The following is a 23265-nucleotide window of genomic DNA, read 5'->3' on the forward strand; positions in this document are numbered from 1 at the left end:
GCAGGGTCTGGAAAGTACTCACCACCTATCTTGGAACCTCTTCAGAGAAAGTCCACAGGGCTCAATTGCCTGAAAGGAGAAAACACAAAGCAAACATACTTTACGTTAGTTTTCTTCTAATCAACGACCTTCCCATCTCTTACCCTATTCTCTACAGACCAATTTTCCCTGCTGAAAAATAAATCAGAATTTGTCTAAACATGCAAAAGCTCTGGTTCAATTTTTTTCTCTAAACTGAGCAACAACTGCAACTTTACCACCTGCATTTGTATTTTAGTATTTGTCCTGAAAAATGCACAGATTTCACTCAAATTTGGACAGCAAACTCTCCTGGCATTCAAAAATCTGCCGAAACCATCCTGCCTGCCTAACATCTTTTTGTAAAATTCACAGAACACAGAACTCATCTTTCTGTAAAACTCATCTTTCAAAATAGGCAAGAATCATCTTCCGATTATATCAAAATGCCACAGTGGAAAGGTTTGCTTGGCTTATGCCTCAAAATACTGTTGTGCCAAGATCTGAAAACAGGAGAAAAAGAACTGAAATATGAGGAAGCCCGTTTCAGGATTTCTAGAGCCATTAAGCACTGCTCGAAAAGGGTAGGAATCAATTCTCTATCAGTTGAGCATGCTTCTCGAAAAAGCAGAGTATAATAATTTGCATCCCTTCAGCATCTGCCAGCTACGAATGCTGTGGTTCATCAGCATTTAAGAAGTCACAGAGAAGAGCACCAGGAGTGAGCTCACCCGCTCCTGCGATTCGTAATCTCCCAAAGTCTGTGGATCAGGCAACCGAAAACAAGTGACTCGCTTCAATTCCCACAGAGCCATCCACGATCTCCCCCACTGCTCATCTCCTCCAGCCTGATGCCTCCAGACACACCACACCTCTGTCTTTCCTGTGAGACCCTTGTCTGACCCAGCAACCCCACAACGTCTGGGAAAAATACCCTGCTGGGCTTGGGACCCTACTTCTGGATGCTCCACTCCACCCCTAAGTAACACATTTGGCCTTCCCAATGCAAAACCCCTGCCACAGAGACCCAAAAAATCAACAAAGCCTTCTTCTTCAACAGTGTGCCATCCCTACAAGTAGGAATTCCTTCCTTTTGCGGTACCATTACCCCTTCTACAGACATGGGGCAGAGGTTTCATATTTGCCCCCTTGCAGCAGTCTCCTATGTACTTCAAACCCGTTGTGCCACTCCTTGGTCTTCTCCCCAGACCATACAAACCCACTCCTTCCCAGTTTTCCTTTTGGGTCCCGTTCTTACTCTCTTGGTTCATATTCTGGTTTTGTCCGAAGCTGGTTGACAATCTAACCCCCTCTCCCAAGTGCTGGTAACCTCCCCTAGTTCGACGCTACCTGTTGAGTCTCCACCATATCGTACCAAAAGCACCAGTTATAATGCTGATAATTTACTGACCCAAGCCACGAGGTCCACCTCTGCAAACCCCTACCCAACGCCTGTTTCAGCCTGACCACATACCAGAGCAAAGCCTGGAGTATAAGTAGCACACTTTCTTTGCACCACCCATAAGGCAAAAGGTTCACCAAATTTTTTCTCCCGTAGCTTCCTTTTGACAGTATCAGAGCAGTGGCAAAAACCCAAGTAGGATCAAAGCACATCATATCATCTGCTCTCCTGCTATCCACACAACCAGTTACCCTGCTGTAGAAGGCAATTAGCATGTCTGACATGATTTGTTCCAGACTAATCCATGCTGACTGTTACTCATAAGCACCCAGAAGATGCTTAGGTAGGAAATAATTTATTAACTTCCAGGAAAATCCTGTAATAAAAATCAGGCTGTACTGTAACTCCATCTCCGCCTTTTAAAAAATTGTAGCTCTCTATTTTTGCTTTCTCATAGTTATGGGAACCTCACAAATTCTCTTCAGGTCGTCAGAAATAGTCACCACGAAGAAATTGAAAAGCACTGAAGCCAAGCAGCCTGTTAAAATCAGGCTCTTTCCACAAATCATGAGAAAGAGACAACTGGCACGGCTGCGAGGTCGGAGCATCCTGCCGGACCAGGGGCCACCAGCCACCCTTTGGACGTGCCCTCTGGCCCCATCACTGGTGGTGCTGGTTGACCAGCTTCTACTTAAGACCCAACCCTCCTACACATGTCCTTCTAGCAGCTGGAGGATTATATTATATACAAACCCTTCCCTATGGGCTAGAGAATCTGGAAGGAAAAATAATAATAATAATAAACCTTATGTGAGTGCTTCTTAAATGGTTCTTTTCCTATTTTATGCCGGTATCTTCCCCTTTCTGTGCAGATGTTAACTCCATCAGTCTTCTGCTCACAGGAAGGAAGATCAGGACTTCACAAAAGTTTCTATTGCTCTTGAGATGGCCAGGCAGGCACTCACAAATGTTGCACGCTGGCAGCAATACGAGCATTTAAATAAAGAATTTTAGCTTCAAAATCTTAGGAAGAAAACCTACTATCCCCATTTTTTGCCAGAATGGATGTTAAAATCACTGCAAGCTGCTGACCCAATGAAACCCAACGGAAAGGCAACATAAGAACTGGACCAGGTCACTGGCAGAAGAGGAGACACAACCCAGAAGCACCTCTTATTTCTCTTCTGTGGTGCTGGTACAAAGTACTGTGCCTTCCCCGTGCATGTCACATTCAACAGACCTTATGGAATAGTGCACCAAGACTGTTTGGCTGCATTTATATGTTCAAAAGAAATACCATTTTCCAGCCCTTACCTACATTTTTGCATTCCAAAGACTTTGGGGAAACAAAAAAAAAAAGGCTGCTTATAATCACCCAAAACCTTTGTTCCAGCCTGGTGGAGCAGAGGCTAACTGCCCAACACATGTTAATCTCTGTGTTAACAACACAAGAAGTATTTAAATCCACTGCCAATTAAAAGTAAGGTATAATTGAATTAGCAGAAGCAACTTATGGCAGAAATTCAATTACAAAGCAGAATTAAAGGAAGAGATGTCAGTAACTTTTGGAGGCTGGGCAGGAAGAGGCGAGTGCATCCATCTACTATTTTCAGAGCTGTCAGAAGAAAGCTTAAGGAGGAGGAGACACAGAATCACAGAATCACAGAGCGGTTTGGGTTGGAAGGGACCTTAAAGCCCATCTAATTCCAACCCCCTGCCATGGGCAGGGACACCTCCCACCAGACCAGGTTGCCCAAAGCCCCATCCAGCCTGCAGTCATCCACCTGAGCCGTCTCCTGCAGTGTGCTCGGACTTGCCTTAGCTTGCACCAACACGGCTGTACACATCTTTTTTTTTCCTTTTGGCCTCATTTTCCAAGTTGAATTTAACCTTTTTCCATTCCTTCATTTCTCAGACATTATATACGGAGCAGGTTTCTTTCTACACAACGGAGGAGCCTCAAGTGTTTTGGATACTTCTCCTCCTCTAATGGCCACCCTCCCGCCCTGCTCGGTTGGAATTTCCCTTCATTTCCCTCTGCCTGATGTTGTTCTTGATTAATCTCAGTGCCGATCGCTGACGATGCCCACCCACACCTCCAAAGTTCAGCTTTCATAACTGCATTAAGAAAAATCAATACTGATATTAACGTTGCCCTGTTTGTGAACGGTGTCACCTGCCTGCAAATAGCCATGGAAATAACCCCCGGCACTGCGCTGTTAGCAGTGCTCCCGTACTTACAATTTCTTTTTCAACCGGAATCTGCTGTTTTATTAAAACGTGTTGTGGTTTTTTTTCCTCTTTTTACAGTGTGAGGAAACTCTCAGAGGGCTCTATCCGCCAGGTTGCTTTGTTTTCTTTGACGCCCGTAGATCAAATAAGAGGAGTCAGTCACTTCCCCCTGTCTGTCGGAGGATTTTCGCTCCCCAGGCTCATTTCCAACCCACCTAAATCCCGGGGATCACTCACACTGCTCATAGTACTCACAGCTCCCAGCTGGCCTGGTGCAGGCTGATTCTCCTTGGCTCCTGGGCAGGTTTTGCAGCCCATACCGAGCTCCAGGCTGCTACCGCTACAGATTTAGGCTCATTTAAAAGCTAATTCAAGAGTTCTCTCCGATATCCTGCCCTGACTGTGGTGCGGATATACCTCAGTCTGTATGTCCCCTGAGGGGCTGGTACTGCTCAGAGGAATTTCCGTTGTGTTTCAGCAGACTGAAGTGTCGTCCCTCCTTCCTCTGCTTCGGATGCTGCTACTGGCACCTCTCCCATCACCACTTCACCTAAGCTGTGTGCTTGCAACAGCCCCACAAGAGCACTACGATGCACGCACTGCAATGGAAAATTGATATGTGGAGACCCGGCAGCATCCCCTGGCGCACCGCAGGAGCGTATGGTTAAGTTGGAGGTTGAATTTCACTCCTTAAAGCCCAGCCACAAGCCCCCCAGTTCTGGTAGCAGAGAGGACATGGGTCCCATCCCTGTTTCAGCCTTCACCATGACCATACCACCAGTGCATCTCAACTTGCACACACCAACCTGGGTGCATACACCGAGGCAAACACCATCCCACAACCCAAAAATTCTCAGTGAAAGCTCCCCATGGTCACTGCAGCTGAGCACAGCTTTTCGGAAGGCAGATCCGAGCCAGACGGCTGGCAGAGCACGAAGGAAACCCCAAGCACCGCGTGCAGCAGGCAGCAGCAATGGGGAGGGGAACAAAACGTTCCTTGTGTGCTCTCCTCGTGCACCTACTGCCTGAGCACGCCTGGCTTCCCAGGCTACTTTGATTTCTCATGCTGTAAAGCAGCCTGCGTCTTCAGATGTCCACCTCCTGCTGGCTCTCTCCCTTCAGGCTTTCTCCCTCTGCGGATGATTTGGACAGCTTTCCAACCCAAATTTGTGCCACCTGCAGCACCTTGCAGCATCACCGGTACCTACAGCTGCTCACGGAGCCATCCTGAGACTGCTTGGTGAACTTAACCTGCAGTGGTGGTGGAGTGAGGGGAAAGCCAGGTGCACCTCTCAGCAGAGAAGGCAGACAAGAAACGTGAATATTGTATCGCTAAAAACAACAGGGAGAGTGGGGCTGCTGGGCTTGGAGGTGTCACCTCTGCCCTGGCACGCTGCTTTGCTTGGGTTTCCTTTGGCATTTGGGTACATGGGTTAGCCAACAAGCCCTGACGGCATGGCAAGTTGTCTACCTGTGTGCTTAGATGCCAGCTCTCCAGGTGAGGACAGGACCCACCTCCCTGTCTGGAAGACCTTGCCTGCGGCTCGTGCTCCAACTGCAGCAGGAGCACCATGCCTCACTGTGAAACATCGCAGCTGGGAGCACAGCGGTCACCAAAGTCCCGTGAGGTGACCCCATCCATCACCTTCATTTTTATTGTGAAGTTTTAATAGCCCAAGCCACCCAACCACGCTCCACTGCACGTCTGCTGTGCTGGAGTGCTATTAACAGTGCAGGCACTTCCCATATAAACCAAAAAGCTTGCACCTAAATTGGTAGAAAACGAGGTCTGGTGTGAGTTACTGTTGTTCCACCTCCAAAAAGACACACTCTGAGCATCCCCGAAGGTTTATTTATTGAACATAGCTGCACTGGAGTGGTTAAAGCACGGGGTGAAGAACAGCCTGAAGAGACTACAAGAATCTTATCTCCAGCTGATGCTATCGCAACACAAACAATTGTCCGTGCCAGGCTCGGGAGGACGACAGGGGAACCAAGGAAAACAGAAAGCCCATGCAAAGGGAAAACCTGCATGCCAACAGACTGCACAGCACCACAATAATCTCACCGGAGGCAGCTGCAATTCCCCTGGCTCAGAGGGGTTTTGCTCACTTCAACCAAAAGATGAAGATTGCATTTTTGTGTTACGCGTCGTATTTAGCTCGCTTACATCCTGCCAAGGTCAACGCTCACAAGTTGGCCACCAAGGATGACCGTACCCACTCCACAGCAATGAGGGTGCCATACAAATACCTCTCCAAGTCATCGAGTAATCAGCATTTGCAGCCCTTGGCCCAGTTTCATGCAAGAAAAACTATTCAGCTTATTAAACACATCCTGAACTTGGTTTCCACACAAGCAACACAAAGGAAAGCACAACGGCATACGGAAGCTTTACAAATTCAAAGGCAAGGAAGGCTTTCTTAGGGCAGCACCAGAGCTAAGACTGGAAGCCAAGCTGGGTAAATTGATGTTATCATGTATTTGCTTCCCAAAGTAAGTTGTGTAAGTTCACAAACTGCACTCAATTCCCAGAGAAGCTGCGTGCATATAAAAGAAGGGAAGGAAGGTATGGGAATTCTAATACTCTACTGTGACTACACACATTGAATTTTATTAAATCTAATTTAAAGTGTCAGAACAAGATAAATTATTCGCAATTAAATATTTTTCTCTTTCTGAACTGCAGAGTTTCTTTCCCTTCTTTTTTTTCCCCCCAAGAAACACTCCTGACAGATGCCACATACTGCCTGGTCGTGCTTGGACACAAGTGATCAGCTGACAACTAAAAAGGACGTAGGCAGCTGGGGACAGAACAGTGCCAACCATTCGATTATCTACTCTATTTCCTCTTTTCAACTTTTTCCCAATGCAGTTAACAGAATTATGTCACTGCACATTCATTGCCCGGGAAGTTTATCTCTGTCTTCCCCTTTCAGTCTTGCTTTTCATTTGCATTTCCCTTCTTCACAGGATGCTCTAAACTAAACATTACATTCAAGTTACACTATACAGACTTGGGAGGAATGGAGAAAATAGGGGAGGTCATGGGAAGGGAGGTAGCTGCTTAGCAAATCTTATTTTAGCAGACACACAGGGCACAGTGTCAACTGAGTTTTATTAAAGGAGATTGCAAATTTGCATCAGCTAAGATATTGGGTGAAGAGATGCAACACAGCAGTAGTCAAAAGAGTTCAGAAAGTTTCCAAGGACTGAATGAAGCATGAATTTATTCAAAAAACAAATTACAAGGATCGATGCTGTTAAGGTACAGGTGTGGTGCTGCATATAACCTTAACTGCCTCTGCATACTCAGGCTATTTTATGCTACATAAAAATGCAGATTCCCTGCACTCTCCAGTTGTGGAATACGCAGCTGAGTTTAAATTGGGTTCATCACAAACTAGTGCTCCTGGACAGATCATTTGTTCATTTTAAAAATTACACATTCTTGCCTTTATAATTACAAGGGGAAAACCACCTTGAAAGCAAAGCAAAAACCAGAGGCACCGGTGGCTCGCTAACCCTCCAGAGAGCCAGAAAAGCAGCTTTAAGAACAGAACTCCCTGTACACTTCCATCATTGCCTTACAGACTGTAAAATATCAATGTGAGGATGAGGCCGAAGGGTTTCTCTGCTTGTCTGCTGCCCTCACCCCACGGCACACCTCGGCACAGGCTGTCCCACCTCCAAGTGCCTTGTTTGGGGACGTGGAGATGGGGCTCACCCAGCCGGGTGACGCCCTTCCCAAGAGCCATGAGGACACGCAGGTGACAGCACTGAAGTCCCCTATCTTTGTACTGGGGAGATTTGGTGTGATCCATGATTTGGTGGGATCTCACTGAGGGAGATTTGGTGGGAGCCATGACCTGCATGAAGCCTGGCACCTGATGGGAGACCACCTTGAAGTCTGTGCTTTGGGACGTGTCAACACTGCCACTCTGGTTGGGTATTTTTTTCGCTGCATCCACTTCTGACTGATGTTCAGAAACCTTGTGGCCAAGCTCAGGTTTGAACTGAGCCTAATAGCAGGAAGCAGGAGCCTGCTGTCCCTCTGGCACAACGCTGACAGCACGGTGAGCTTGAAGAAGTGACAGTGGAGGAGAGGGACCAGCACGGTCCCCAGCAGCACAAGGAGGAGAGCAATGCCAGGGCACAGGGTGATGGGAGGACTTGCTCCTTCTCCACCAGCTACAGCAGCAGCTCCTCCACACAGGGTACTGGGGCCCTGGGCAGCTGGCATGGGATAAAAAGTGTGAAGTGGTAACAGATGGGTACCTCAGCCCTTCACATCCTGCATCACAGAATCATAGAACTACCCGTGTTAGAAAAGACCTTTAATTTCATCAAGTCAAACCATCAACCTGACCTACCAAGTCCCATCACTAAATCCTGTGCCACATCCATACATCTCTTGAGTACCTCCAGGCATGGGGACTCCACCACTTCCTCGCGCAGTCCCTTCCAATGCTTCAACACCCTCTCCGTAAAGAAATTCTTATTAATGTCCAAACTAAAGACCCCTGGTGTAACTTGAGACCATCTTGACAAGCTTCAACCAGAAGCCACAGGCTTCTCACAAGCACCATCATACACCCAGGTGGCAGCGAGCCCTGTGCCTGCTCCCGTAGGTTTTCTGGGAGGGAGACTCCCCAGGCAAAGGGCAAGAGACGGAGAGCACAATCGCATGGAGAGCAAGGGGCACAGTGCTACCCTTGGAGATACTTAGAGGCCACTGATGCTTTATATTTCCATATAATGGCTGTTACGCCAGCACACACTCTGGTTAAATGCCCCTGAGGAGACATACTAAATAGCCCAGCCTATACGCATACAGCTCAACCTGCAGTAGAACAAGAATAGAACTTTCTGAAATGCTTTCGTGAACCCCTTGAGCAAGTAATGTGGAGCATTTTTGCTAGAAACGTGCCTCCCCACCATTTTGTCAGGAGAGTCCCCACCCCGTCAATTCTTGAGAACCCAACAGGACCACAACAGTCTTCGGCAATGGGCAGTCATCTCCTGCAAAGTCTCCTCTGCTCCTCCTGGCTGAGCAGTGAGAAACTCTTGGAATCAGAGATGCTCCTTCCCAAACAGGGAAAGAACTCGGCTGCTGGAAAGTGACCGGGCAGCTGTTGCTGGTTGCCACCTGAGCAGGAGGAGGAAGGCTCCCCAGGGGCACCAGCCTGACCATGCAAGTCAGCCCACAGCTCCTGGGCATCCCTGCAGCGATGAGATGCGGTCTGAGGGACAAATTCAAACTGGACAGCAGTCTTCCCTTACTTTGTGTATCACCTGAGAGACATGCAGCTCTTAGGAACAGCATTAGGGCCACATTTAGGGACAAACGCCGTTTTAAGATGCACGCCACCAGCAGAACAGAAAGTTGTGACTGGAGTCTACAGAGCTCACTCTCATTTGCTTTCAGACCATCACCACAACTCCAATTACCCTCAGCTGGAATGAAATCCAATTTCCATTTAAAAATAAATAAGTAAAACCCCTCTGATCCACCTCCTGACAACCGCGGAGAGCCCCAGCCTGGCCCGGCCTGGTGCCGAGGAGCGTGTCCTTCCTTCCCCGTGGGCCACCAAAGCTCTTGCCCGTGCCCGATGGCCTGTGCATGGCTCCCCGTGGCCACCAAAGGCCCAGCCCTGGCCAGCCCCAGCTCGCCCACCACCGAGCAGCACCAGAGCCAACATGACCGAGTTGGCCAGCTGCAGAAGACCTTCCCACCTCGGTGGGTTTACTCCACATCAAGCCTAAGCCACAGGGAACAAGACTCCTCACTTTTGCCATGGGATTTGGGGAATTAGGCTCCTTACGTATGCCTTGCAGTGCCAGCCTTGGTTTGTTACCCCTCCTCACTGCACTCCTCTGCTGGATGTAACCACCAAGGCCTTCCTGCACACAGACAGGAAAGAGGGTTGACACAGGCACATGCTCCTTCCCATTTACAGGGTGCTGGCTTTCGAGGACTGGTCACAAAAAGGTGACTGAAGTATCTGCATTTCCGACCCCTTTTTTATTTTGTGTAAGTGCTTTTTTTAAAAAATAAACTCCTACACGAAGGATCATCGGTTTTCTGGAAAGCTCCTCAGCATCCCTCTGAAGCAAACCTGACATGTATTAACTCAAGAGCGATAAAACTCAGCCCAGCAAAAATCAAAGCAGTGCCTAATCACCGAGAGCCTTTTATGCCGATTTCACTTTCTTCTTCCCTCTCCTCCACACAGCAACTGTAGCCATCTCTTCACAAGAGCGTTACAAGGGCAGATACCAAGGAGAGGAAACTAAAACCAAGCGGTGGCACAAACAGAGGGGTATTAACCATTTCAGAAGACACTCAGACTGGGAGCTGGAGGCAACAGCAGGAGCAAAAGCCCCAGCTTGCTCCAGGCTGGCCCCGTGGCTACTCCGCAGGGAGGATTTGGAAACGAAGCCGCCTGCGATGCTGCCTGACCAGGCAGCTCCTTCCAGGCGGCTGCTCCCAAACCAAAGTTTTAAGCTGCTGAGTTCCCTTCAGCTCTGGTGAAGGGGATAAAGGGTTTTCCAGTGTCTTCTAATATATTTAACAGATGTTGCTTCTAGGCCCTTTCCGAAGCACCGTGAAGTATGCTTGCTCTCTGCTTGCTTTCTTTCGAGCGCACATTTAATAATTAAGCTCCGTGCAGCTGGCTGTGCGTGCACAACGTCCTCCCTGCTGACTCCCACTCCCCTCTCGCACGCACGCACGCAGCTCCTTCAATCAGCCCCAAACTGCTCCCCGGCCTCCGAGCTGAAGTTTGCTTCGCTCCCCCAGGATAAGCTTTCTTCTACGACATACAAAATGAGACCTTTCGAGAAACACCATTTACCTGCCAGAAAAAAAAAAAAGAAAAAAAAAAGCCTGGATAAAGAGAAAAAGGAAATGATGCCCTGCCAATGCGAACTGCTCTGACGGTGGCTAGCTGCAGCACGACCAGCAGCAGCAAGCTCTCTCCCTTCGCACAACGGGAGCGCTGCCAAGAAGAGAGAATCCTGCTCACAATGCCCTTTAGAAAAAAGAAATAGGGAAAAAAAGCCTGCTACCTTGGAGCAATGAAAAGCATCCATTCTGCGCAGACACGCCGGGCCGTGTGGAGCAGAGGTGAACTAGAAGCACGGCTCGCAGCACCTCCGTGCCGCCCGCTCCTGGCCCCCAGCTGGCTTTTTTTCCTCACCCTCCTCCCACCTCTGCCGCCCCCACCTATGTTAAAATGACTTTGCAGGAGCCACGTGCTGACTTCCAAGCATCAGCAAGACGTATTTCCTCAGCCCATGCCCAAGCTACACTATCCATCACAGTCAAAAGCAATGCTCGTAATTCCTTCAGAACACAAGAGTTTAGCATTTGCACAAGAGCACACACGTATGCACTCCCTCTCCCCCGGCGTTCACTACGAAATGTTTCCTGCACTTCCACTGGTGGGAATTATGTTCCCGATGCTGGCATGCTGCATGGCTGGGGAATCAAAAACAAACACCTTTGCCACTCTGACTAGTACACGGGTTAGATAAACACATTGTCTGAAACAAAAACACAATCAAATTGCAAAAGCAGCTGCCTGTGTTCGGCCGTGGCTCCTGGCACACCCATCAGGATCTCGGTACGCCTCATTTCCAGCAAGCATCTCTGTAGGTGCAAACCACGCTGCTGATATTCAGCCTCCCACCCTCGAAGTCTCCAGTCGTCCCTGTCACCCAGATCCAGTGTTCTCCAACACGGACAGAGTTTTGAAGACTTGCCATCAACCTCAAACACCTTTCTGAAGACGTTAAGACTACAGCAACCAAAATACTGGCAAGTGTCCATTTATCTGGCTGCACCATTTCCCATTCAGCCAGCCTTATCCCCTTTGGAAAGATTGGGCAGAAAAGAGGGCCTCCTAAAATTGTATTTGTAAAAATCACCCCAAAAAATCAAAGGTCTCGAAAGATGGTGCGTTAACTGTATGCTACTACAGCTCATCTAAGTTTTGGTCCTGCTTTTTCCCCGGACAGATTTGAAGTAGACTGTGTTGCTCAAAATAAGTAGTGCGATCATCGGGAAAAACGATTGAGCATGCAAGAGAAGAGAAAAGCCGACCAGGTTGTACCTGGCATCCTTTGCACAAAATATTGCCAATGCAGGTTTTCTCAACGAACAGAAGCCACCAAGGAGAATTCATTAAACTCCTTGCTTCTTTCTTTGACTTTAAAAAGAAACACCCCTACCAGGCGTGTGGATTGAATAGCCACAAAGCACCATTTGCTCTCTCTTCCGCCCTGGTTATCCCCGCGTACCTACAAACCCACTACGCTAATTACAAGGAGCACTTCTTACTGATAATGGCGTATTTCATGCAATGCAGTCCAGAAGAAGTGCAATATTTCTCAGATTACGAGCTGGATCCGGCCTCGGCTCCTGCCTTCTAATTCCAGCATGGACAAGGCAAGGGAATGCATAATTCATCGCGCGGTGGATCCTATGGGTCTCCAAGTCATTGACACTGAACTTCCAGAAAGCTAACGTTTCCGGGAGATTCGGCTGAAGAATTTAGTCTCCTCACTGCTACAAGAAGCAGGAGCTCCTTCGTGGAGTATTTGGCCCCATTGTTTAAAGATTCATGATGACTTTGCCACTGGAGCGTGACAATAGGCAGATATTTATCTGGGAAAGTCAAGAAATGCAGAAATCAATGAGTTAATTAGTAGGTTAGCAAAATACAACTGACCCGTGAAGGCTTTTATTCACCAAACGGCTGATAAGGTGAAGATAATTGTTTGCGTTTGTTATACTCTCGGGGCTGGTAGAGGATTATTGGAACGATGGAAATTTCAGACATTGATTTAAAACATTTTCTGCTCATTAAAGCTAAAACCCAACAATTTCGCAAGAGCAAATCCTCCCGAAACCAATGGCGTAGGATCCCGCACAATACAGTCAACATGAGCTATGATAAATCAGCTCTTGCCAACAGAAATTAACTTCAGTTTGAGTTAAGCCCCACGAAGATACTCAAGTTGGGCACTGCAACTATTTTCTAACACAGACAGTGAACAAAGAAACGGGTCCCACACACAAACACTATGGGAAGCATACTAGGAAGAAGAGAAAAAAACATATTAAAAAAAAAAGTCTGTTTTTCTTAAATTCACTGGAAAACATATTGCATTTGTTACTGGTTCTGACCTAAGAGTCATGTCTGAAGGGAAGACCAGCCGCTCTGCAAGAGTGAGCGATCCTCTTCCCGTGAGTATCAGTGCATCTCGCACGCACAGACAGCACAACCTCATTCCTTAAAGCCTCATGTCACTACAAGCAAGAGAAGAAGCCTATAATATAGAATTTTAAATTAGATCGCCCACTTGGTCTACCAGCATTCCTGTCTCACTCGAGGCAATGCAATCAGCACTGAAAAGAGTATTGTCTTGCTTGGAAAACACAATAAATCATGCTGCGTGAACACTTTTAATCACAACCACTTCTAATCACAGATCGCATGCTTCTTTTTTTTTTTCCTTTTTATAGAGTCGTGCCCCTGAATTTGGGCAGCAGGAGCTGCCCGATGCCGAGCTGCCTGCCCTGACAGCCCGAGCAGAGATGTTCCTCTAGGCTGACAAGTTACGAGCGTCCAGCTGTAGCAGTGAATCCCCCCCGCTACAGCTGGACGAATTCTTCCCTACGCTGCCTCCATCGCCTCCCTGAACAGACGAAGCCGTGCCAACAAAAAGCACTTTTTTGGCTGGCACAGCTGACACCAGAGCAGAGCTGCTGCCAGCATTGCGACACCCGTTCTATAGTGGCACACCCCCCACGGCTTCCTACAGTTATACGCAGAGACCAACATTGCATTTAGGGCAAAAACAAAGAGAAGAAAACAGGTGGCGCAAAGAGGCAACGGGCTGGCCGGTACCTCTCCATCTAACCTCAGCGAAGCTGTGGATGGATTACCTCCCTTTTTTCCGAGCCTCACAGCTCGGGGTGGAATCAAAGGCAATCAAAAGCTGCTGTCGGACCCTCTCCTTTGATGGGCTCCCGAGGAGGAGCGGAGGCAGGAGGAGAGAGGTGCGATGCGGTCCCCGACCCCACCGCGGGATGCACGGCACCGAGCTGGGCTCCCCACCCAGAGCAGTGCTTTCAGGGTAACCGACACGTCCCCAGGGCTTCGTCTCAGGCATGAGGAGCTCTGGAACCCGCAGCCAACAGCAAACGGCTCCGAATGGGAAAATTGCAGAATATTTTGGGGAGGGAATAATTGCTTCCTCCTTTGTTTTCCCCGCAGAGAAAACTCCACATCCCTACCGCGCTTGCATTTGTGAATGGGACTACGGCATAACGTTCGGTTCCAGCGCTCACCTCTAAGTATCACTGCAGAAAAAAAAAAAAAAAATAAAAAAGGATTTTGCCATAAAGGAGCAGATTATCCAGCTGCCAGCGGGAGACACGGAGCTACCGAGCGGCCAGCTGCTCTCCCCGGCAGACCTTTCATTTCGGATGCTGCGTTACGCGACCTTTTTTCCCAAAGCCCGCAGAAACTTATCCGAGCAGAAAGCCGCTCGCAAATCCTTGCGGGTGCACAGCCCGTCCAGGGCAGGGGGGGGCACTGGGGTGACCCCAGCTTCCCCCAGCCGGCCTCCATCTCCCAGGGGAGCAGGCAGCGAGCACCGGAGCCTCTTCCCCGGCGGCCGGAGAGCTTTTATTTCGAGAGGGGCCGCTCGAGGAGGTGGCAAATAGGAAGTCCGGATTTCAGGGAGTTGACTCAAAAGCGCCCTGCGAGGCTCGGCCGGCGGGAACTTCGCCGGGTAAACCATTAACCCGCCGCCGCAGCCAGCCCCGCAGCCTCCCCCCAGCGCTGCGGGAGAGGCCGCGGACACACGGACGGACAGACACGGACGGACACACGGACGGACACACCGACATCCTCCCGGCCCCTCCGCGGGGCTGCAGCCAGCCGGGCGCTGCCACCGGGGGATGGGGGCGAGAGGAAAGCGGGACCCAAATCCCCCGAATCTCCCTCCCTCTTCCCCAAAATCCTCCCCCCCCAGACCCACCCCTGCCTTACCCGGGGGTCCCCCTCGGCGGCTGCCGGCGAGCTCCTCCCGGGCGAGCCGCACGCCTGCGGAGCGGCGGCGAGGAAAAAGAGGAAATGAGCGGGAGGCGCTCGGCGGGGAGGGACGGAGGAGGAGGAGGAGGAGGAGGAGGGAGGAGGACGAGGAGGAGGAGGAGGAGGAGGAGGAGGGACGGGGAGGAAGGAGCCGCCGCCGAGGGACCGCGGGGAGCCAGCCACCGGGCTCCGCTTCCCCGCCGGGGCAGCGGCTCGGCAGCGCCGGGGGCGGAGCGCGCTGGGCCCCGCGGGGCCGCCCGCCCGCGGCCGCCGCCATTTGGGGCCGCCCCGGCCGCCGCCTGCCCCGAACCCCCCCCCCCCCCCCCCCCCGCCGGGCAGGAAGTGCGGGGCCGGCACCGCACCGCGGGGAGCTGCGGGAGGGGCCGCGGCTGGGAGAAAGTTTGGCTGGTTTTCCCCTTTCTTTCTCTTTCCTTCTTCTTTCCTTTCCCTTCACTTCCTTTTTTTTTTTTTTTTCTCCCGTTTCTTTCCCTCTTTTTTCCTCCTTCTTTCCTTCTTCTTTTCCCCTTTCCTTTTACTTTCCTTCGTTTTTCCCTTTCTTTTTCTTTCCTTCTTTTTTTCTCTTTCTTTTTCTTTTTCTTTTTCTTTTTCTTTTTCTTTTTCTTTTTCTTTTTCTTTTTCTTTTTCTTTTTCTTCTTTTTTTTCTTTTTCTTTTTCTCTTTTCCCTCCTTTTTCCTTTTTCCTGTCCTTTCCTTTCCTTTCCTTTCCTTTCCTTTCCTTTCCTTTCCTTTCCTTTCCTTTCCTTTCCTTTCCTTTCCTGTTTCTTTCCTTTCCCCTTTTACTTCTTCCCTTCCCTTCCCTTCCCTTCCCTTCCCTTCCCTTCCCTTCCCTTCCCTTCCCTTCCCTTCCCTTCCCTTCCCTTCCCTTCCCTTCCCATCCCTTCCCATCCCATCCCATCCCATCCCATCCCCTGTTTTTAACCCCCAAACAAATAAACAGGCACCCCACCATGGCACCATCTCTCACTAGGCCCTACACTCCATAACACCAAGTTTTGTGGAGGGGAGGAAAGCGAGGGCCACAGCCCCACACCACACACCTCGCTGCCAAGCAGGCGATGCTGGCACGCACCCGTGCCACCCAAAGTGTCCCCCGTGTCCCAGCTGTACCCCCGAAAGGCCGGTGGCCTTGCAGGTGAATGTGGTACAGGTGACAGTGGAGGCAGTGGATGGGGGCTCTGCCACCTGGCCAGAGGCAGGCGCTGAGCTCGCGGCAGACCCCGTGGCAAAATGGAGGGGATTTAGGGATTGATGCTAGTCTGCTTCCCGAGGGAGGTGACTGCTCAGAAATAAGGCCTGCAGAGCAGACAAAGGAATGAATCCTCCTGTTAGGATTTTTTTATTTTCTCCCCAGCTCCTGCCCAGCACATTTTCAAGTCAGAAACGTATGGAGAGTATAATGCAGTTGCCAGTGTGCCTTATCAGTAGCTCTCACTCTGCCTGCCTGTACGGGAGACTAAGTGAGCACGTTCGGTGCAGTCGCAAGATAAGAGCCAAACAGAGCTGAAATCAAGGCCACACCAGGAAAAAAAAAAAAAAAAAAAAAGAAAGATATTTAGAGATTTTTAGAGATTTTAGCAACAAACCTTGGGAGGCAAGGGGGGGAACAAAGAGAAAAAGCCCACCACCACCAAAACAGCAGGTTTTCAAAGCTTATCTCTGCATTAAATCCAGCAGATTTTTTTTAAGGACAGGAAGAAATGAAAACACCTTTCACACCTACTGCAAAGCTGGGATACACTGAAATTATTGATGCAAAGCTGAAAATGTTACTAAACAATACCCCTTTTCTCCACCCCCTTTCAGAATAGTTCAACCGTTTTGCCAGCTTAAAAAAAATAAATAAATAAAATAAGAGTAATAAAAGTCAGCCCAAGGCAAAAAACAAGCTCGGAAACTGAGGAACTGCACAGTTAAACCCGAAGCGACTTGAATGGGAAGGCACAGTGGAAAACTGTACGCAAGCACCGCCACCGCCAACCTCACGTGCTTGAAGCCCACTTTTCCTGGCGGGAGATGATTAGGGGTGAGCAACCCTCTCGATTTCCCTGCCAGCCCTTGGGTGACACAGGTGACGGCAGCAGCCTCTGCCCAGCCCTTGGTGGCAACCAAGCAAATACCTGCTTGAGGTCTCCCCCGAGATTTACAGCTCTCAGGGCCCCATGCCCATGCTAGGAGAATTGGGGACGTTTTATAGTCAGTGGGTAATTACTTCGAGAAGTGCCCAGGCTGCTCAGCCCAATACCAAACTCATCTCTTCGAGCTGTCTAGCATTCGGCATCCTATCCTGTGATTAGTCAGAGAAGTATTTAAAATAATTTTGGATTCAGCTATTCCTAAGGAGCACACAACAAGAACCAAACAAGACATTACCATCAGTTACACACAGCTTCTGTTTTCAAGAACTGCACCCTTCCAGTTGTGACCTGAAACAAGATGCCAATCAAATCACCGCCACCAAGATTTCAGGTGATTTTCACAGAATCACAGAATCATCTAGGTTGGAAGAGACCTCCAAGATCACCGAGTCCAACCTCTGACCTAACACTAACAAGTCCTCCACTAAACCACATCACTAAGCTTTACATCTAAACGTCTTTTAAAGACCTCCAGGGATGGTGACTCAACCACTTCCCTGGGCAGCCCATTCCAATGCCTAACAACCCTTTCACTAAAGAAGTTCTTCCTAATATCAAACCTAAACCTCCCCTGGCGCAACTTTAGCCCATTCCCCCCCAAAAAAAGAAGCACTCACACAACCCCAGAGAATTGGCAAGAGCTGTTTATTGCCGGGACATCTTGCAGGCAAGCCTGCGGGATGTCTGTGGTGTTTGGTGGCTCCAATCTAGTGCTTGCGATGGAGCCTGAGCAACGAGTAGGGGGCTCGCCGGGCACTCCTGTGATGCTGTTGGTGCTGTCGGATGGCAGAGCACAAAGACATGCCGCAGTAGTCCCAGGTCTGATCTGGCTGAGGTGGATCCACTTCCATCATTTCCTCCACATCTGGTGGATCCAGCTCCATGGGCTCCACAGTGCTGGGCAGAAGGCTAAGCCAGTCCTTGCCCAGGACTGCCCAAATGGGATGCCTTCCATCCGGAATGTTCTCGGGCCAGGGTGCCAAACCAAGGGGTTGCCCAGTTCCATGCGTCGGTCCCATGCCACTGTTGGCTTGATTTTCATACATGGGTCCAACGCTGCTGTCTGGTTTATGGCCATTACTGGGTCCCGCACTGTGCTCCAGACTATGGGCACGCCTCTGCTCCCTGCGGCTGTCTGTCTGACGCTCCCACCTTCACCCCATGTCACCGTTGCTCCTAAGGTAAGGCCCAGGCCCCCTGTCTCTGGGTGTTTGAGGGGCCGGCCTGTTCCCCGCATCGTTGCGGTGCCGATGGTACCGCCTGTATCTGTCTGTGGGCCAGGCGCCAGAAGTCCCTTGGGCACTGGTGTCTCTTGTGCCACCGGCGCTATCCCTCCACCCACGACACATCTCCTTCTGCTCAGGTGCATTCCTTCTTGGTGCTTCACCGGACTGCATGGCTGTCCTCGCACACCAAGGAGGCCTGCCACTCGCCTTGCTCTCCTAGTCTCCTTCCTGCCGCACGAGCTGGCAGTCAGAGGGCCTAGATGCTCAGCGAGTGCTGGGCCAGCTGCAGGGGGCCTGTTTTATAGGGCCCCGGGCAGTGGTGGCCACTGTGACCTCAGCAAGCGTCTGTGATGGAGTGGTCCACACGTGGCCAAAGGCACCTGTGTTGGGAGCGGCCTGGAAGATGCCCTCACGTGGACAAGGAGGAGGGTTGGGGGGGACTGAGGGCCCCTTTTCTGGGGCTGGCTCCCCCGGGCCATTTGGCTTGCCAGAGAGAAAGGGTGCCCCTCGGCCACAGGGACTGCCCTGCACCTCCCATCCTGTGCCCTGGGTTTATTTTTAACACTGGTTTTTAGGTAATTTCATTCTATTCTTTATGGAAAAGAACAGAAGCAAGGTGCATCTTCAGCCCTAATTCCCATGTGTGCTTTGTGCTCCATGTGACGAATTTCTTCCTCACGTCACATCTAATCCAAATCTCCCCTCCATTGGTTGAAAGCCATTATTTCTGGTTCCATGGCTACACTCCCTGATAGAGTCCCTCTCCAGCTTTCTTCTAGGCCACTTTTATGGGCAAGGTTAGGTGGCAGAAATGCAAGACCTAGCAAATTGCATCCTTATCTACCTTGTTCCACACATTCCACATGAAGTTTTCCAGCTCAGACTGTAGCCTCTCATCAGCGTAACACAGAATCATCAAGGTTGGAAAAGACCTTCAAGACCATCTGGTCCAACCATCACCCTGCTACCAATGTCACCCACTAAACCATGCCCCCAGGCACCATGTCCAACCTTTCCTTGAACACCCCAGGGACAGTGATGCCACCACCTCCCTGGGCAACCCGTTCCAATGCCTGACTGCTCTTTCTGAGAAGAAATGCCTCCTACTTGTTTTAATTGTTGCAGAGCAGTGCTTACACTGAGTCAAAGACTTTTCAGTTTCTCACACTGCCCTGCCGGCGAGGAGGCTGGAAGGAGCAATCCCTGATTTACAGCAATCTCCTGGGGAACAACTTGGAAGGAAGGAGAGCTTTCCAAAGCTGTGGGCTGCTCCCAAACTGCCCATGGGATGAGGAGTACCTCTTAATTCAAGAACTTAATGGCCAGAGGTTGGCATGTTTGCAAGACTAGGCCCATTGGGTGAACCTGGATTATGTGGGGTTCTTCTTTTAATGTCCTATGCTCATTAAGTCTATCTAATAATCCTTTGCTGATCTGGCGTGGTCCTTCACCAACTGCACTGCCATAGCTGCTTTGTCATCCCACCTCTCGTCTGATTTTCTTTCTGCTTTTCATTTCATTTCCACAGTGGGAAGAGAGGAACAAAGAGGGATTGAATTAGATTCATCTGGATCACTCCAGCTCTGCTGAATCTGAAAATACCGTGTGAAATTCCTTCTGCTGGCTGGTGCTTAATCACTAAGGGATTAGATGGAAACAAAAGTAGTTGAGTTGTGTGGCACACTGCTATTCCTTAAATATCTGCCATAATAACGTGAGCTTTAGTGGCAGTATGAAGGCTATTGCTAATCTTGAATTATTACCTGCCTTCCTGGGGCTTGACGTGATTGACTCTGGGGAGACATTAAAGCAATATTTACCTTTTTTGAGCAGTTCATCAGCCTGACCTGGAGCACCGTGTGCTGCCGGGGATTCCAGTTCCTGTTACCTCTACCAAAAAAGCACCAGAGGAAACTGCTGGCAAGGATTAAAGGCTCACACTGTTCCTCCCCTCTTGATCTCCTGACACTTGTGATGGTTGTGGGGATTCAAGCCTCCCTCCTTGAAGGCAGCCAATTGCTCCAGCTGCTTTCAGGATGGATTGGAGTGTCTAGAACACAGAGTTGCCTCTGATGCAGATACTGAGAGCAGAAGTAAACCTTTCGGGTCTGAACTGGGGCCACATTCAGCCTGGGAGAGCCTGGTCCTCCCCCCTGTGCTGCCCTCTTGGATGCAGGAGACTGCAGGAAGTCCCGCTGGTGGGGCCATGGGCAGGACAGCTTCACTGGAGCTTCACCAGATTATTTTTTCATCCCATTTCTCTCTTGCTTTCACCGAGGAATCATGTTAGAGAAGTTTATAGGAAAGTAGAAACGAGGGAACCGCAGCCATTGGTACTGCGCTGTGATAAAGCCAAGCTGGATGGCAGGTTGTTGGGGAAACGTGGAGGCAAATGGTTTATCACAACTATTTTCTGTGACAAGTCTGGTTTTCCGGTAATGAAAGCCTGGATGCCCATCTATAAAGCCTCATGATTTTTGCTACCAGCTGCTGGGGCTCAAATCTGTGCCTGCATCAGCCTAACCCTCCTTTGAGCTCCTTTCCTTTGCGCTCCCAGCTAGGACTTATCGTGCAAACAAATGTGCTTGGGAAACGCCAGCTGCACACCTTGCTCTCACCCACAGCATGGGCAGGAGCATCGCTCCGACAGGCAGAGCCAGTATTTAATGTACTACCAAAGCAAATAGAAGGGGGTTTGCCAGTCCTTCGGATCCCAGAAACCAGAGGTGGAAAACAGCAGGTAGGTTTTTACGGCGTGTTTCCCTGCTGAAGCAGGCTTGTTCCCTGCACTATCTTCTACTGCATTTTCCTGCCCTGTTTTAAATGACCTTGGAGGGTGGGGAGAGATGGGAAGGTGGAATCTGCCCGTACCCTAGAGAGCCTGTGTCTGGTTTGAATAATGTAACATGGAGCAAGCGGAAGTTCAGAGAACGTAGCTACAACACAATATTTAATGCCGTTTTTGCATGCTTTTTCCTCTGCAACCTGCTTGCTATGCCTGCTGTGCCAGTAACACCAGATAGATGTTAAAAAAAAAAAGAGAGAAAAAGGTAACAAAAACGGTGGCAATACTCCATCATTGTATGATGGCTCTTCTTTCTCTTAGCAGGAGATTGTCTTGGGTGCTTTCTTCCCCTCTGAGGAAAAATGAATAGTGAGAGCTGTGATGATTGGCAGCAAGGCTAGGAACAGCAGATGTGAGCCTGCACAGCTGGACAAAGACAAAAATGCACTTTGCTACCTACCTTTGTATTCAGGTTGCCCCAGGGATACCACAGTGCCTACGTGTGACTTCGCATATGAACGGCAAAAACATCGGGTACATTTACATATATAGGAACACTTGGTGTCCTTTTCAAAGTCAGAGAGAGCAATGATTAAACGACATAAAGGAAATTTGGCTGCCTGGCTTTACTCTCAAATAATAGAATGACTGAGTGAGGAAATACAGGAAAAAAAATACAGGACTGGCAGAGGTGAAGAATTTATGAATTAAAACAGCACATTTTCATTTCATTTACTGTTGTCTACCAGTTTATTACATGGGAATCTAAAAGGGACTTGATTTTGCCTCCAAGGCTGCAGTTGCTATGCTAGACACTAAAGTTAGATGTTTTAGATAAGATTTTAATATTAAATCTTCTTGCACAGAAAGAGAAAAGCCTTGCTAAATAGGGAAAATTAAAAAGCCTCATTTCTCTCCATGGTGCTTCACTGTAGTTTTGTACTGCAGTGCTTGGCCACACTGGGATGTGCCAGCAAACAAAGCATGGGGTGGTGGGATGTGGGTGGGTGTGTATGGTGGTGGTGGTGTTTTAACTATAACTACTGAAAATAACCATAATTTCCTCTCCTCCATCACCTGCATGTGCTTATTTCCAGCTGCAGCTATCCAGAGCCTGGTTATCCCATGGGCCCATGCGCAAGGGTTCCTGTATCAGCACAGGAGCACCAGAACATACATGAGATGTAATCCATGAGATGTAATCCATGAGATGTAATATAATCGACTCGGTGTTTGTGGTCCAAAACATCAGACCTTTGCTGAGAGAGGTGGGATGGATTAAGCAAAGTCGAGTGTTTCCACGCTGCAGAAAATATCATACTTGTTTCTATTCTGAACCACAAAAGGGAAATGAACAAAACCAGAAATTAAGCATGAAAAATACCGGTGTGTTTAAATGAAAATTAATGTTTTAGCCTGGCATTACAAAAGCTTTAAAAAGCAAAACAGAACATAACGCTTTGGTTCAATCAGGGCAATAAATAATAATATAGCAAAACCAATGTTTCCCCACTGCAACTTTCAGTTTTCCTGAGATCACTTTTTTCCCTGTGGCTGAGCAAGAAGAGAAGAAGGAAACCCGGCAGGGCTTTCTGGGATGTTTGAGCCAACAAGATGCTATTTTAGTGCTGTGCCATGCTGCGTGCTCTGGGATGCTGTCCAGAGCCAGCACGGCGGTGTCAGGACGCTGGGGCTGCAGCCCTCGTCCAGCGCTCGCAGACAGCTGCTGGATTTGGAAACCTTCCTGCCAGCTGCACAAATCCACCCTGAAATCAGAGGGTCCCAGCATCATTTCTCATGGGGTCAGGGTCTCCTGATTTGTATCCGAAGGCAAAACCATGTGGATCATTCAGTGCAATGTAGAGGAAGCCAGGTTAATTTTGACATAGGCAATGGAGTGCTCTTGTATTGCTCCTGTTGGTAATTAAGAGAAAGCAAATCACAGGGGAGGACAATAAAAGTATTAATTAACAACTTTTTAAATAAGAAGAAAGTAATTTTTCTTAAAAAGGAGGTTTATGCCTGGAGAAAATACTTTAATAGGGTAATCACATTGTTGGGCATTTGAGAAATGCACGCTAATAATTAAATGGGGGTATTGACTGCACATTCAGATAATCACCAGTTCCCCCATGCTATTGCATGGACATCCCAGTTCTGCAGTCTCGAGCCTTGATTTAAAGCAGTGAAAAATATGCTTAATTTCAAGCATGCAGACAGCCACATTTCACTCGCTGGCCTCAGCTTGAAAAACATCCGTGTGCATTTACCATCTGCTGGAGAGCAGGATGTGCGGTCCTGCAAGGCCGTGGCAAGCTGTGGGACGTAGCGGAGGCTCT

At 49.2% G+C, this 23265-nt stretch overlaps 1 protein-coding gene across 2 annotated transcripts in view; it reads right to left on the reverse strand.

Moving 5' to 3' along the window:
• Positions 1–14969, reverse strand: part of HPCAL1 (hippocalcin like 1) — a 57779-nt gene extending 42810 nt beyond the window's left edge. Inside the window, exons 1-2 of one of the 2 annotated variants that reach the window (XM_035542932.2) lie at positions 14719–14969; positions 23–69 (exon numbers count right to left, since the gene is read on the reverse strand). The gene's annotated coding sequence lies outside the window, so the exon portion shown is untranslated. The remainder of the gene's footprint in view (positions 1–22; positions 70–14718) is intronic. The other variant, XM_035542929.2, reaches the window with a different exon arrangement.
• Between the last annotated feature and the right edge of the window lie 8296 nt (positions 14970–23265).

The sequence above is a fragment of the Cygnus atratus genome, chromosome 3, assembly GCF_013377495.2.
Source record: "Cygnus atratus isolate AKBS03 ecotype Queensland, Australia chromosome 3, CAtr_DNAZoo_HiC_assembly, whole genome shotgun sequence".
NCBI classification, from domain to species: Eukaryota; Metazoa; Chordata; class Aves; order Anseriformes; family Anatidae; genus Cygnus; species Cygnus atratus.